Source organism: Bombus pascuorum, chromosome 6 (assembly GCF_905332965.1).
Source record: "Bombus pascuorum chromosome 6, iyBomPasc1.1, whole genome shotgun sequence".
In the NCBI taxonomy this organism is placed as follows: Eukaryota; Metazoa; Arthropoda; class Insecta; order Hymenoptera; family Apidae; genus Bombus; species Bombus pascuorum.
The window spans coordinates 14,089,864-14,105,501 of record NC_083493.1 but is presented as its reverse complement, the minus strand read 5'-3'; the positions used below and the strand labels follow the sequence as shown (position 1 = coordinate 14,105,501).

General features: G+C 38.2%; 1 protein-coding gene across 9 annotated transcripts in view; it reads left to right on the top strand.

Moving 5' to 3' along the window:
• The window catches only part of LOC132907678 (transient receptor potential-gamma protein), a 102,617-nt gene that overhangs the window by 24,675 nt on the left and 62,304 nt on the right, over positions 1 to 15,638 (top strand). The window lies entirely within an intron of this gene.

The following is a 15,638-nucleotide window of genomic DNA, read 5'->3' as shown; positions in this document are numbered from 1 at the left end:
TAAACGTAGGGCGCAGAGCGAGGAACAGACAAACGCGGCAATAAGGACGAATAAGGGCAAAAATTGCAGACTTGTCGTTTGAAACGATCGCGAAGGGAAGATTAATTAGCGAAGTATAACGCGGACTGATTTTCTTGATGGTTTCAATTATTCGGCCGCAGGCGGTCTCTCCTCGTTGTCCCGTCAAACTGACGGAGAGTTCGAGAAGAATAGCTGAGAGAGGGCAAAGTTCACTCGTCGAACGGTTTCCGTGAGAAATCGAAGTCGATTCTCGAATAAACAACTGCTAGCCACCAACACAAATCCGCTGTTGATTGCAGCCATTGTGTATTCCTGAATCGTGTCCTTCTATCTTGTTGAACGCTATTTAACTGAAAGGTAGTTATTGCCGTGGCTCGATAGGAAATCAAATCGGAAACTGACAGGTTTGTTTCGTTTTGATGTTTATTTTTCGCCAAATGCTACGAGCGCGTGCCTTCCGGCGTAGACGAGCGAGCAACTGTGAAGCGAAGCTCCGCAGTGGAATCTTTCTTCTCGTTTTATTGTATCCATTCGTTTGGCAGGAAACGCTGGTGAAACTTGAACAAACTCGAGTAAAAAACAGTCATCTCTTTTCACCGGAAACATTTCATAAGCCTAAATCTACGTGGATCTTGCTTAAAACGCCTATTTATGCAATCCTGTAGCTGAGAGCCAGACTTACATAACTCTCTTTCTGTTAGGTCTCGACAGAGCAGAAAAAATACGGTATTCTCGTATTTCTTGTCGTAGAAATGTAGCGTAAACCGTATAAACACTGGTAGCTGTTCATAACATAATATTTTCCGATGTAATATAAAATTTCACATATTTATATTTATTTTATGTGTATTCTCGCAACATTTCATCCTTTCTTGCTCCAATATCAGTACAAAATGCGCAAAACTTTCATTTTCCAAGCTTCACTATTTTCGAAAGATATCAACTACGTCGCACAATGTAATTAAAACTCTATTAACTTAATGTTACTTTAGCATTTAAATTCGTTTCTTTCTTGATACTGCTCCTCTACTTTCCATTTATTTTAACTACAGACATTCCACTTAAATAAATGTTTGTTTTACCCTCTAAATTTTATAACGACCACTTATTTTACTTCGCATATTTTGTATACGCATTTTTGTATAAATATCAAATTTCTCACGAACGCATAATTAACCGCGATTTAATGATTCTCGATTCACCATCCGTTGATGGCTTGCAGAAAGTTCCAAGATTTTGCTAAGAACGTATGAATTTATATCTGCCAATGTTCTGCCAGTACAATAATAATTTTGTAACTAAAAAGAATGCACTTTGGAAAGATTCGCAGAAAGAAGGTTCGAAGAAACGAGATCGTAACAGAAACGCAAACTCCGTTATCGCCCCTTGTTCCTGTCACACTGATAACGATATTCCTCATCCATCCGCGTGTTTCTTTTGGTCTACGTCGAAAAACACGTATTTCCTTTCGCGAAAGTTGAAAATAAAAGGGGAAAACCAATTTGGACAAGTGTGTGTGGCTTCGTAAAGTATTGCGGTTAAACTCGGAGTTGTCGCCGAAGGATAGAGGGTGAACTCGCGCACGATTTATTAAAGTCGCTGGGAAGATTTCCGCGATGTTAACTTGCCGAGTTTCTTCGTTTATGCTATACGGAAACAGCATGGTTCGCGTGATAGTTTCTCGAAACTTGGACGAGAAAGTTGCGCGCATTTACCAACCGCGAATACGGCGGTGACTTTTGTGAAAGATCACGCGCGATTTCTGCTCATCCAGCGACGATCGTAGACTCGCGATTTCGTTTCACATTCTTCGTGTTCGCGGTGAATCGTGAACTACGAAAACGGTTATTGGCATCGTTCCACTGCTTTTATATATTGTAGTAGATAATAAACTTTATTACTTAATAAAGATATTCATGCGTGACACGGTTTAGAATATTTCTCGTAAAGATCGTGTTACGTTGGATCGATACGAGATAAAATTTGCTGCAATTCTGCATACTACCGACGATAAATTTAACGACCTGTAATAACCAGAAATTCCACAAAGTATCAATAACTTTGATATTTCTATTCCCGTTTATTAGATCGATCTCTGACTCTGTTATGTGGAAAAAAAGAAAGTAACTTTATCTGAAATATGTATTACGAATATGATAATACTTTAATATTGAATACGATATTCGTTGTTACCTATCATTACCTTTCATTCATCTGGCTATGTATTTATTTCGTCGTACAAAGAAATCTTTTTTTGTGTCCGATAACTTTGTCAAGTTCGTTGTAGACGTAATTTCTTCGTCAAACGAAACTGCGAAGGGCATTATGGAACTTGCCATTTTTTCATAGTTTTTTGGAAAACTAGTATTCCAATTTGTTTAAGAGGAAGTTCCATAAAGTGTTGGTTATCTATGCTGCACCTCGTTCGTAGTTACCTAAACGTCTAACGATGAATCGATAGTTTGTGGATGACAGTTCTGGCTGTAATTTATAAAGTAGGCGTCGCCAGGCTGGAATAATTATAGGATGACTGTGACATTGCATGAACCGTGCAATCCGATGCAATCTACGTCGTTGTACTTTTACTTTGCCGTTGAAAGAATCGTTTAAACGTGACTAGAAGATTTTCGGAAATTTCGAAACAATTTCGTCTATCTATATCGAGAAAGAGAAAGATAAAACGTAATATTTGTCAATTCTTTGCTTCGATTCTTTCGCGTAAAACATTTCCATAAAAAGATCACGATACATAAGAAAATACGAAGAGATGAACGATAAATCATTGGCGACGTGCCAAGCTCACTCCAAACCTATTTCTTTTACACCGGGAGTCGGTTTAATACCAATTATATGGAAATTATACCGCGACCACCGAATTTAATTATATTTCAGCCGCGTCGCGTTTTACGATCGGCCTGTTCGTAGAAAATCGACCGACGATACGCCCTCCAGAGTCATCGTCTTGTGCTTTACGACGTTTCGTTAACGTAGTCTGAATGTCTCGCCGGTCTGGCTCGTAACTTTTCAGTTTAGGTACGTTGCCCCGTAAAAGATGGAAAAGGTTTTATGAAATGAAGCGTCCTTGGAACTGGAATCATTAAGACCGACAAGAAATTTAAAGATAACTATGCACTTATAGAAATGTTGCATATATTATACGTGTTACACGAGATTTTAAAATAAGATAAACTCTATATACGACACGCAACATTTTTTTTTTTTTTTTTTGGAAGTAGTTTACAATCAATTCTCATTGAAAATTATAAGTAAATTATTCTTTAAATAATAAGTGATTATCGTATGTTTGATTTTAGCTGAATCTAATGTTTAAGTCTAAAGAGTAATGTCTTTTTAGCCTGCGGATCTGATTCGTCGTGTCAAGTAATTGAGTAACTAGTGGGTTTCGGTGGTTGTTAATTCTTATGTTATATCTATTACTGAATTTGCATATTTCTTCTTTAACTGTAGGTATCTTAATGTCACGATTGTTTCGTTGGTTTCATATCAAGGTGCATCTATTAAGGATCTTGGAGATTTTGATTGGAATCGTTGAAGAATTTCTATGTTGGAATTACTCGCAGTTCCCCATAGTAACACACAAACTATAAAAGTATAAAATATGGATAATTCATAATACGAATAAAAGTTTTCTCTGATAGAAATCCAAACACTTTCGTTAGTCAATAATGTAGATAACATTATTGCAACGTTATCGCATTCTGCTTTTGAAAATGATTGCATAGTCGATAGGTCAATGCGCCGCTTTTGTTTGACGACGGATTTATTGTCCCTGTAGAAGTACACGTGAAAACGTGACGTGACGTAAGTACATTTATGTATTTCATATCTATGTATTTGGTTCGGTCGTGTTTGTCTTCTACAGAATCCGTCTGAGGAAAGCTCATTAGCAGCGAGTAATCTGTTCCGTGATGAACTACGCGAAAAGTTTGACGACAATAGTAAACAGGAAGACGCGTTAGATCGTGGAAATTTAACGCGTTTTCGATTGCTCGACAAAGCTTACGAGATCGTAAAACGCCTCGGTTTTATGTTCCACTCGATTAATACTCGGTAGCGTGAATTTAACACGGTTGACACGATCAATCGTAGAGGATGATTTACGAGCAGCAAGAAAGCAAATCATTTCATTCGTTCGATTTACACGGTTGAATATTTTTACTTCTTTTATACCTGTACTTGTGTGTATAACTACTGCTCAAAGCTATGTGGACGTCTGCATTTTCAAATAAAACGTCATTTATTTACACAATTACAAATAGAAAAACCGAGGACGATTTTATTCTTTAAACCTTTGCACTCCTACGTCGAGTGTGACTCGGCATCAGTTTTTATCTCAGGAGTTCCTTTGTCGAGTTTCACTCGACGTTCTTTCAGTCCCACCTTTTTTTGTGAAACGTGCGAAATAAAACCAGGATTGCATCCTGGAAATTGTTTCAAGGTATATCATACACTTAAAAATTACAAAATACGACAATAGTGTGAATAAAACTGGTAATTAAGTAAATTTGTTTCTTCCTTTATTTATTTAAATTGTCTTATTTTTTAGTTAAAGTAAATTTCAAATAAAACACTTAAAAGCTGTTGGGAGCTGCTGCTAACGAAATTGAAATAAAATTCCGAGTGCAAACGGTTAATAAAGTGGTCGTCGAAGTAGATTCTTCTCGTGTGATCAGACACTCGATGCATTGGTATCACTCGGAAGTTTCTTCTGAACGAAGCGTTCGCGCGTTTAATTTTTTATAATCGAAGATTTATTTGTTTGGAAAAAAAAACAGATTTTTAACTAAAGATATATTTCATGTGTCTGTTGATTCCACAAGAAAATAATAAATGTTGCTTTAGATCGTACTATTAATTCATACGTTTCAGTAACATTCATACGTATCGTTAATACAAATCAGCCGTAGTATCCATATTATGAATAGAATTCGTATTCACAAGAGTTTCCCGGGGAATCGACGTTTCTTTCTTTAAAGATATCGAGCATGCATTGTCTACGAGGAGAACGTAAAGATAACATTGTTGCACGCAAACAAGTTTAGCGCATTGGGGATTCGTTGATGGCGGTACGAACAGGATATGGAATTTACGGATAACAACGTTGGACGTTTCTCGTATTCAAAGTTTCGTGTTTTTTACGATTTTCCTCGAGAGATTTCTCAAGGAGGATGCACCAGCAGGTTCTTTACTTTTCGTTTTTAAAACCGAGCAAACAACCCCTCAACGTTTCGTGAAAATTTCGAAGAAACGAAATATTAGTTTATCTTGCTCTTCGTCTCTGGCGACAATATTTTTATAATATCTACTATTTTATAAATATTTCGTTAACATTTTCAATAGCAAGCAAGTTTCGGAAAATTGCATTTGAAGATAGACCGTTCCAAATTGACAATCTACAGTAAGATTATTATCCAGTATAATGATTTAAATAGCATTAACTTAAATGGAGAATTTTAATGCAAATGGAAAAATATGACCATATTTTTCCTGTATCATATAATAGACAATTTGTGCTGCATTTCGCCTATGTACACGGCTGTGATTGTACATGTATATACGACTATACGTGTATACCACTAAAATGATTAAGTATAGGTGTCACTTCGGAAAGAACAAAAATCGATAATAAAATATTTCTTTCGTTTCACAGTTCCGTACGACGACACGGATAGTCTTTCAAAATTTATCATTGGCGACTCTAATATCATCGTTGTTGTTCTATACCTGAGCACCTCTAATATCGACCTACTGCCAGGTCCAGTCTCGTGATGTTAACTTACGTCCACTTCTGGATCGTTTTACGTTCTATCGTTTTTCCACAAAGCTTAGACACGTCGCTCGATATGAATATCCAAAATGATTCGCATGAAATTAATATTCAGATCGAGGTCTAGCCATCCTTAGATTCGAGCTGGGTTTTAGCTTAACCGCGTCTAGCTACCATCTGAAATCCACTGGAATGCAAAAGGTGCGGCCGAATTCTCTGCGGAGTTATTAATTCTCGCGTTTCGATTCCGCCGCCGTGTCTGATGATGATTACACTGGAACTGTAATTGTCCTGGCAGCGACGGTAGAATCCATTTCGAGAGCGGTGTAAAAAAAGAATTTGACCTAGATAACATAATTGATAGACGAGTCCCTACTTCAAATGAACGATATTTTCCATACCCATTTTCCATATATATATATATATATATGTGTGTGTGTGTATATATATTTGTTATCTTGAAAATAAAAATTTCGATCGTATAGCGCGACAATAAAACAATTACACGCGTCGGCAGTTCCAGTCTTTAGATAAATGTGTTTTCGATAAAAAAAATGACTAACCGATACGAATAACTCAGCGTTCGCATATAACTATAGACAAATAAATTGCAAAAAGTACTTGCTGCGTTGCTGACATCTCGAATTTCCTTCGTTTCGACCACGCACACGTGCGAATAGATAGTTGTACGTGCGAGTTCGCGCAATTTCCATCCCACACGATAAAGGTTCTTCCGCTGCTGGCGAGTACGGCCAGCAACTCGAGATGAAGACGTTGAATGTTCAAGATGGAGTTCACGAGACCTTTGGCTAAATAAGCCTGTCACTGCATCGTGAAGAATTATGACCTCCTTGTTAAGCCACTAGCTTGCGACCTTATCGTTTACCCATCGTCTATAATGCTCTTGTTACGACCCTTAATACGTAACCAGAATATGGACCAGGGAAGATCACGGGAAAATATTTTCTACTTTGAAGATGAACGAAAATCAAAATAAAAGAAGAAGGTGAACATTTTGGAATTAAAAGAATTGCAAATTTGGTCATTAACATCTGATGATTATACACCCGCTGGGAAGTTTGAAAATATTTCTTGTTTGTAACAAAACTTTGGTATTTAATGTACATATATCATAAACTTGAAATTTCACGCATCTCCAAATAGAATTCTTGATGTACCAGCACATTCTACGTTCTCTTTCGTATAAGCTACTAAGTTAAATAATATTCCATCGACTATTTCAATGTTAATCTAACTTCTCTTAGTTTTGAATTTCGAATCTATTTTTGTCCGATAGTATTAATAATCGTAAGTGCGTTATCATTTCCTTTATACTTGGTACGTCTCTTGTAATTTTTTGATAGAACCACAAACAATCTATATTTATACAGAATACCCTGAAATATCTGGAGAATATCTATATGATCGGTTCTAAACATAAAAGCAAATGAAGGAACTTCATGATTTATTGACCCGGGACAGTTGCTAGTGTACATTCAGTGTAAAATAAAATTATTTATAACTCGAAGAATAACTCTCGTGTGACACTTTTGTACATAAATCTTCTTTATTATCTCGATCTATAGGATCGTATGTTATAAATTTTCTCCGATTTTGTTTAACATTCTGTATAACATTTCTTTCCTCTTATTCGTAAAATATCCTGACAAAACTTGACCTAAAAATACTAGAACAGTTGATATAGTTGGTGGCCTCCTTTGAAGCGATCTCAAGAACTTTCAGTCTGTTCCATCGATACGCTGAATATTCCATTTGCTAAACGTGCTGGTCGATTCGACGACTCTCGCCGTTTCTTGGAAATTCAATCTTATAGTCTTGGTATCGATGATTCGAAGCGCAAAAGTCTATTTGTCCGAATAGTAATAAACATAGTCGATGGACGATGGATGATCCAGATGGAAACTATACCTCGGGGAAATTCTCGACCACTCGAACCACCGAATACGTCGATTCATCGAACGGTTCATAGGCGAAAAATTCGTTTCCAAGCGATAAATATCGCGGCGATTTTCCAAGGTGCACGTTCCACTGACTGCATCACTTATCGAACGAACCGGACGATCGTCTCGGTGATGTTTGATTTATGGCAAAGAATCCAGCTGTACGCGCGGTATCTCGGCACGAAGCTGCGTTTCCCTATTGTTGCGATTCTATTGTATAGTTCATATTACATCTCTGTCCATTCTTCATCGTGCCACTATCGTTTACTTTTATCCCTCGTTTTTTCTTCACTGACAAAAGATCTTATTTTCTCAGAACACTGATTGAAGGGAAACTTCGTTTACTCTTATTTATTTATCTAACCATTTAATTTAAACCTTTGATGCTCCCGGTGAGAATAAACAGAGCGCAATAACGTGGCATGCAGTTTATTTTTGAAATTACGATTAGTTATAATTGTAATAAATTGAGGACATTTACTAACACTTTTATTTATATATTGCGCGTTATATAAATCTTGAAATCTCTGCGTTGCTCTATCTAATAAAGCACGACGATCATAATTATTTCGATAGAATTTCAAAATAAATCTGAAAATGTATATACAAGCTACAACATATTCACTGCGTATATATATATATATATTTGGTATGGTAAAAAATTAATATACAACAAAGATGATCGTGTTAAACATACAACGGGTGTTAAAAATAAATTTATACGTCAAGACAGACTTACGATTAGTTCCAACTTTACGAGTCACCTACGATCTAACAACGATAACAGTTGGGAGTTGATGTTGAGACGATTTGTGGGTTGTTAGCGGATGCTGAAATCAGACCTTGGCGAATGTCTGTTAAACTAAGTTCAAAAGAATGCACATTACTTTGATAAAATGAAGGAAAAGATTATACGATACGAGGTATGACACAAAGAAAATCCCAAAGTTGCAGCGACATGATAACTCAAGATTCCAGATTATTAACGTTCCGGTTACGTTTGTCATTCGGTTGATTTTATCCAGAGGATCCGGTGGAGAGACGTTCGGTGGGTTAGGCTCGTTTCTCTTCGTTTTCGTGTCTCTTTCAGAAATACCCCTCACGGTGTCCATTTTCGGCTACTATTTTCTTCGGGTAGGACGTATTTCATGTGTCAACGCGAAAAGAAAGAGAAATGTTCTTTGTCAACTGCAGCCACAGAAAATCTCAGCTTGGAAGGATAGAATCTTTGGGATATTCAATAAACGTTCGTTTATTGAATATATTCTGGGCGCTTGTAAATCGTCTGGCATCGTAATATGCCGAAATGGTCTTTATCGTGGATCGTCCTGTGAAAGAATGTCGTAAACGTGTTATATCGTTTATATCATCGATAGAATAATAGCCGCGTACATTTCTGTTTGAGTGGATGAATTGTTGCGGTAGCGCCAAATATTCAGCTGTACCACAGCTCTTTTGCACAATAACTTGCCAATCGGTAATATCGGCGAATTGATAAAACGCAAATTCTAGGCTATAATCTTTTATTTTACAATATTCGAAATTGTATTTATACGTTTTATAATTTAACGTTAAGTGGGATAATCAGTTGGCTCGCAATTTGTAAAACGCATCACAGGCGTGAAATTTTATTTGTTCGATTGTCGAGCTTGTTATTGTATTATACCGATAACTTGTAATTTGCGAAGTATAAATTTTCACTAATTATTATACCGTGGATGTTTACGCGTGTTAAATATGCAACAGGTATTTATGCACGGAAAGTGACAAATACGCATAAAAAATATGCAAACGATGTCAGCAACATGTTCGATATACAAATTATAGATCGAACAATACCATATCGAATATTATTTATAATAAAATCTTTCTTTTGCGAAAACTTTTGCAAGTACCTCGGGTAGGACGATATAATGGAACAAAGGTAGAAACCGTAATGACGAAGCAAATGAACCTGTTAAACCTATGGTTTAAGCGTTAGACGCTTCCCTCTTCGATTTTAAGACGATCGAAATTCGAAGGATATTTTAATTGCGACCGAATAATGACTACAGGATTTCACGGCACTCGGGACCGTGATGAAAAGCTTCACACGCAGTAAGCCGTGTTTCTGCGAGTTCTCGTCGGCGCTATCGCTCGATCTATCGACACGCTCGTTTGAAAAGCTGTCCGATAACAAACGTTACTGGGAAGAACAAAAGATCGAACGAAGCGTAGGACGTGACGACCATACTCTTCCTGTAGCAATAATTGTACCTTGATATACGGTATGACCCAATTAATGGCGAAAAAATTGCAGTCAGAGGCAATAGTATGGTAGCGAATGATATATGTATATCGAGTTTCTCATGACCATTGCGATGTGAAATAAATATCAGCACTATCAGTTGCCTCTGATATCCTACAATTTTCGTCTGAAATATTTCCCCATACCTTTCGTATCTTCCAAGATATTCCATCGTTTCTATTTGCTTCTTTCGTCAGATATTTAGTCAATTTTTTCTTTCAACAATAGACGCGAGAATGTAATATTGGATCGTTCTAAACTTCGTAACATTTAATTAAATAAAACAACAGTTTGAATGCTAATCGTGTATGACATATTTAAGCACGCATTGCAGCTTTCTACCAAATTTTGCGAAAACGAAAGCTGCTAGTAGTCGCTTTAACTGGTTCGACATTTTCACCGTTAAATGTAAACTAGTGGATGTCACTGTGTAAGAAATCGCAACAAACAAATCTCGAGGGGAATTTATTCGATTTCGGTAGCGCTATAAATTTCGATGTTCCGACATTCGGTAAGTTCTCAAACAGTCGGAAGATCGGAGGTAATAAATCCCTTAAATGTTTCACCTATCAATTCCTTGCTTTTGTGCCGATTTTCTGTCACCGTTATCGGCATGTTCATTTTCGTGAAAATGTTGTCGAACCGTGCATGATTAATGAGAAAAATTCACATCGTGTCAATCGTCAACAGTCGTCCTCGGAGTAAGATAATGTTCGTCCCCTTCCTATCCATCGAACATACAACATTTACCAGATAAAACTGACGAAGAATCGCTATCGTCGCTCGATCGATCGTTAAACTCGAACGTACGCTATCGTCAATTTCGCGCTGGATGCTCCATTACGATTCGACCTTCTTTACTCTCCGCTTTTCACGATCGGTAACTCGCAATTAAGGATAATCGATCGTCGAACTGGCTTGCAGTTTGTTCGCTACCGAGTATATCGCGTTCGAACACAGTCCAAGTGAAGAAGAGGCTGGAAGTAGAAGCTTCGTTATACACATCGTGTAATGCTGATGTTTAATTAATCATCGATCCAATGAGATTTAATAACTGATACTCGCCAAGAGGATTTAGCTGAGAAATTATTAGTTCAAGCACGGCTAAATCCATAATTGGCGCGCGTTTAATATTTCATTTAATCGTCTCGCCGCTGCTTTCACCGACGTTCCGCGGGTAATTTTTCACAGTTATCACGGAGACAGCCGAGACAGATAATAGCCGGGTGCTGTATCTACGATCACGGTAATGAGGGTCGTCGGTGATTAATTTTTAAACGACATAATAGCCCTCACTTCCGATACAAACCATCTCATCCGCTGCTACTTCAACTCGGTGGAAGACAGGAAACGAAAATGAGACGCATACTTTCATCCAACGTTGGCGTTAATGCGATATATCATTTATCATTTCCTTTTCGGTTAATTTACGTTGCCGAATTACGCTTTTCACCATCGTAGTTATAAAAGAGAATCTCAAAGATGTGCTTAACATTTTTCTTTCTTTTTTTTTTTTTTTTTGTCATCATTTCTTCTTCCATCCGAACGGTACGATTTTATGATTGTTACGCCACGAGGCTTAGTATAGGCCGTATTTCTAACCGTCGCTCGCGGTCCTACAACGTCGTAGACATATCGTCTTATCTGCCCGACGGAAAATATACAATGTATCGACGAGCGCATAGTTGTCAGCAAGCAGCGAGTTCCAGAACCGTCGATTTCGGTCTGTTATTTTTTCCGCGCAAAGAAGGTGGCATACGTGATCATAGGTGCGAACGGTGACGTGACCCAAGCGTAGTTGGGTCGTCTCCCCGAGAAGACAGAAATGATCGAAGGGTAATCAGTCTCATTTGAAGATTCTAACAGCATACATCGAGAGGTCTGACGAATAAAGTCGCCAAGTCTAACGAATATATCGAGAGATAATAATTTGTGACGTTCTTTATTATATTTATTATTGTTAAATATATTAACCTGTTAATACAGTGTTAAATTCATTGAAATACCTCTGTTATCTTAACCGAAACAGGGGAACGGCTAATTCGCGGCGTCGATTATACGAATCGTAGCGAGAATTTACGCCTCTCGTTGACGCGTTTCCTCGCGATCGCTTCTCTTGTGACGCCAAGCACACGAGAGACCAGGCCGCGCTTCGAAACCGATGGGGTGATGAGGGAAATAAAGATCTGGCGGCACTCGACGACAATGTATGTCGCCTAATGAACCCTCAATATCCCAATGGTCCTTTCGCCGAATGTTCGAGAACGCCTAACAAACGCGTGGATAGTGGGGATATTGAGGGATGACAAAGAAAAAGAATCAGATTCCGCCAAAAGTCAAGTTGTAAGAGCTTCAGTCTTGAAAAGTCACGCCTAGAGTTCAGAAGTATATCGTAGCCAGTGAAAAACAAGTGTTAAGAAATAAATCCTCTTTCTTGTATTTTTTATTTTTATCTTTTATTTACATCTTCGATTCCCTCTTTTTTATTTCACGCGACACTCTCCGCGAACGATCGTAATGTCACGTAAAATTATGCAAAAGAACAACAAAAAAGAATAAAAAAAAGAAACTTTATTTTTCTTCTAACACTTGGTTTTACAATCTACTTCCGAGCTCTAAGCGTGACCTTTTAAGACTGAAGCTCTTATGATTTTTTACTTTCGATCGGATCCGATCGCTTTCTTTTGTTATCCCTCAACATCCCCACCGTCCACGCATTTGCCAGGCGTCCGCGGCCGTTGCCACGCGCTCTTTCTTCTAGAGCCTTCGGTGGAAGGACCGTTGGGATGTTGATGGTTCATTAGGCACTTCAGCGATATACATTGTCGCCGAGTGCCGCCACATCTTTATCTCCGATTTTAAAGTGAGCCGCTCGTGACAGTAACAATGATGTTTGAAGGAACTGAAGCATCTTACAGCAATATGATATATTTTCCCTTTAATTGGGCAAACTGTTTTTCCAATTCGTGGGTTTTTATGAAATATCTATTACTTTAATGTAGCTTAATAAGATAATATGTAAGCCACTGTGCGTTTCTCGATAATTTTGCGCGTATACCTAGTACATTGCCCTAGTATCTACGTATAACGTTTATACACTACTTCACTGACTGATCCTTAATGAGTTAACTCGTTCTTATACGATATAATTACACACACGGAGCAATTAGATCGATGTCTCGATAATTCGAGAGAAATCTAGCAAAGTGACAAACGACGTGGAAATCGGGCTTTCTGGGTGGATTAGTTTGTTCCGTATTTTCGCAAAGGGCTGTACAGGACTAGACGAGAGGATACGGTCCTAATCCAAGGAAACGACGAGACTCTCTGGTTAACGGGCATGGAAACGATTTCTTATTGCCGAAACCGGTGGAAAAGCCATACGGAATTATTCTCCCATAATACCCTGTCAGGACGGAGCACTGTTCAACGTAATCGTTGACTTTCCACCGAAAAGTACTCGATTACCATTATTTCATTGTCAAGAATAACAGAAAAATTACAGGCAGAGTTACTATCAATGAATCTTTTAATCGTTTGAACAGCAAACAGTTTTTGGAAACGCGTTTAGAATATTGCAAACTAGAATATTGAAAGAACAATTTTGATCTTTTTTGTCTCGGTTTATTGGCTATTTGTTGTACTTGAAAAAGAGACAAAAACCGTACACAATTCATAGCGTTAGGAATTCACGAAACGACGTCAACACCTGAATTTTTGCGAATAATTTATTTTGCATCTAAATGACAACATTTCGCAGCCTCTGTGACATTCGTCGTTCGCGATCCTCAAGTCCGTGTCAGTCGGTACAAACGGCACATGTCACCCACCTTATCGTGGCCAATTTTACTGTATACATTTTATCGCTGTCTCTTCCTCTTTGTCGATTTGTGAAAAGAAACGCGGCGAATTTTTCAGGATGCGTCCGTCGTGTATAAAAAAGTTAGCTTGCAGGTGGGAAAGGAATTTGAAAAACGCGATCGCGAGGTAAATATTTCGTCGAATCAACGTAGGGACGTGCCGTCTCGATATTCCTTTCCTTTGCATCTTCGGTTCCCATTTTATTTACGAAAGATATGTATTTGCAAGAATTCTGCTCCGTTTCCCATAAATTCGCGTTCTGTCGTCTACGATGAAATCCTCTCCTCAAAGATAATTTCGAAGATAGTTAAATCTACGATTTACTAATGTCTATCGAGGTAATGAAATTATTTTACAAATTAACACGCTCGCCGTGGATCGTATTATTTTACATAAAAACGGGCAACGAAGTACAAACAAGAACAAGACAAGATAAATTTATGTTCGTCGATTTTTTATTTTCTGCACCGCTCGATAACTAAAAGATGACTAAATCTCTATAGACATCTGCGATATTTATACAAACGGAAAACGCAAATTCATAGAAAGAACAATATTTGACTTAATAGAGTAGAGTGCAATATTTGCATACAGAGCACAAAACATTTTTTCCACAGTGCTTTTAATTTTGAAATTGCGATTCTTTGAAAAGTCGTAACCACACGACCAAGCAAATATATCACGTTATACCTTCATAGTTCGTACGACGGTACTAATTTAAAAAAAAAAAATGTCCATCTTATTCGTTCTACGAAGAAACGAAACTAACGAGTCGATCAGGATTCCTGGGAACCTTCGGAACTTTAACACGCTCGATTTAGCCAAAAGCCAAAGCTGATCGATGCTCCGGATACGATACTCGGAGCTTTAAAGCGAGGGATAAAACCGTGTATCGATTGGCGGTGGCTTCTTTCGGCCACAGAACAGGAAGCTTCTTTTTCCAAGAGACAGCGCTCCTTTACTGTGCACAAGCCAGTCAGGAATTTCGCACGGCGGCGCACGACTTCGAAATTCCTTTCTGCCGGCTTCTATTTCCTACCGGTGCTGGCTCTGAATAAACTCAGTTTACCTTCAGAACCCGAGGGATATGTTTTGTTTGAAAGAAACGTTTGCCGTGGAGCGCCGAACAAGAACCGCCCGATGGAAAATTTTCTTTCCTCTCTTTACGATCTTGCCGGTGTTAACGAGATACGAGGTGCAGCGTGATTCAATTGCAGCAAGTAACGATGTATTTTACGCCCTCGAGACGGTCACAAACATTTCAAACGTTTACACGCGTATTTATCGTTGCTAGTTTCTCTGTTCGCGAATCCGACGATTACAATAAATCTGTTTACAATTGTATCGGATAAACAGTTTGAGTAAAAAATAAACATCCGCGGAGTTTGCCCACAAGGTCGGGTCGGGGTAATCAAACGAGGGGAAAAACGGTCGAGCATGATGAAAAATATTTGACTATCGACGAAAATCGGTACCGCCATTAGGAAATCGATAAATTTTCTTCTCCTCGTAGAATTCTATCGCATGGTAAAAGCATTTCCCCTATTCCATCCATTTGCCTTCTCATCCAGAGGATATTCCATCGAACGTAGTCCATTAACAGGGAAATATAAAAAAAAAAACGGTTGCTGTGCAGCCAATCACGCGTTGATGTGATTTCTATCGCGGAGAAACGAGATGGGGAAGGTGTTTTTGCTCGTGGCGATTCACACGAATCGTT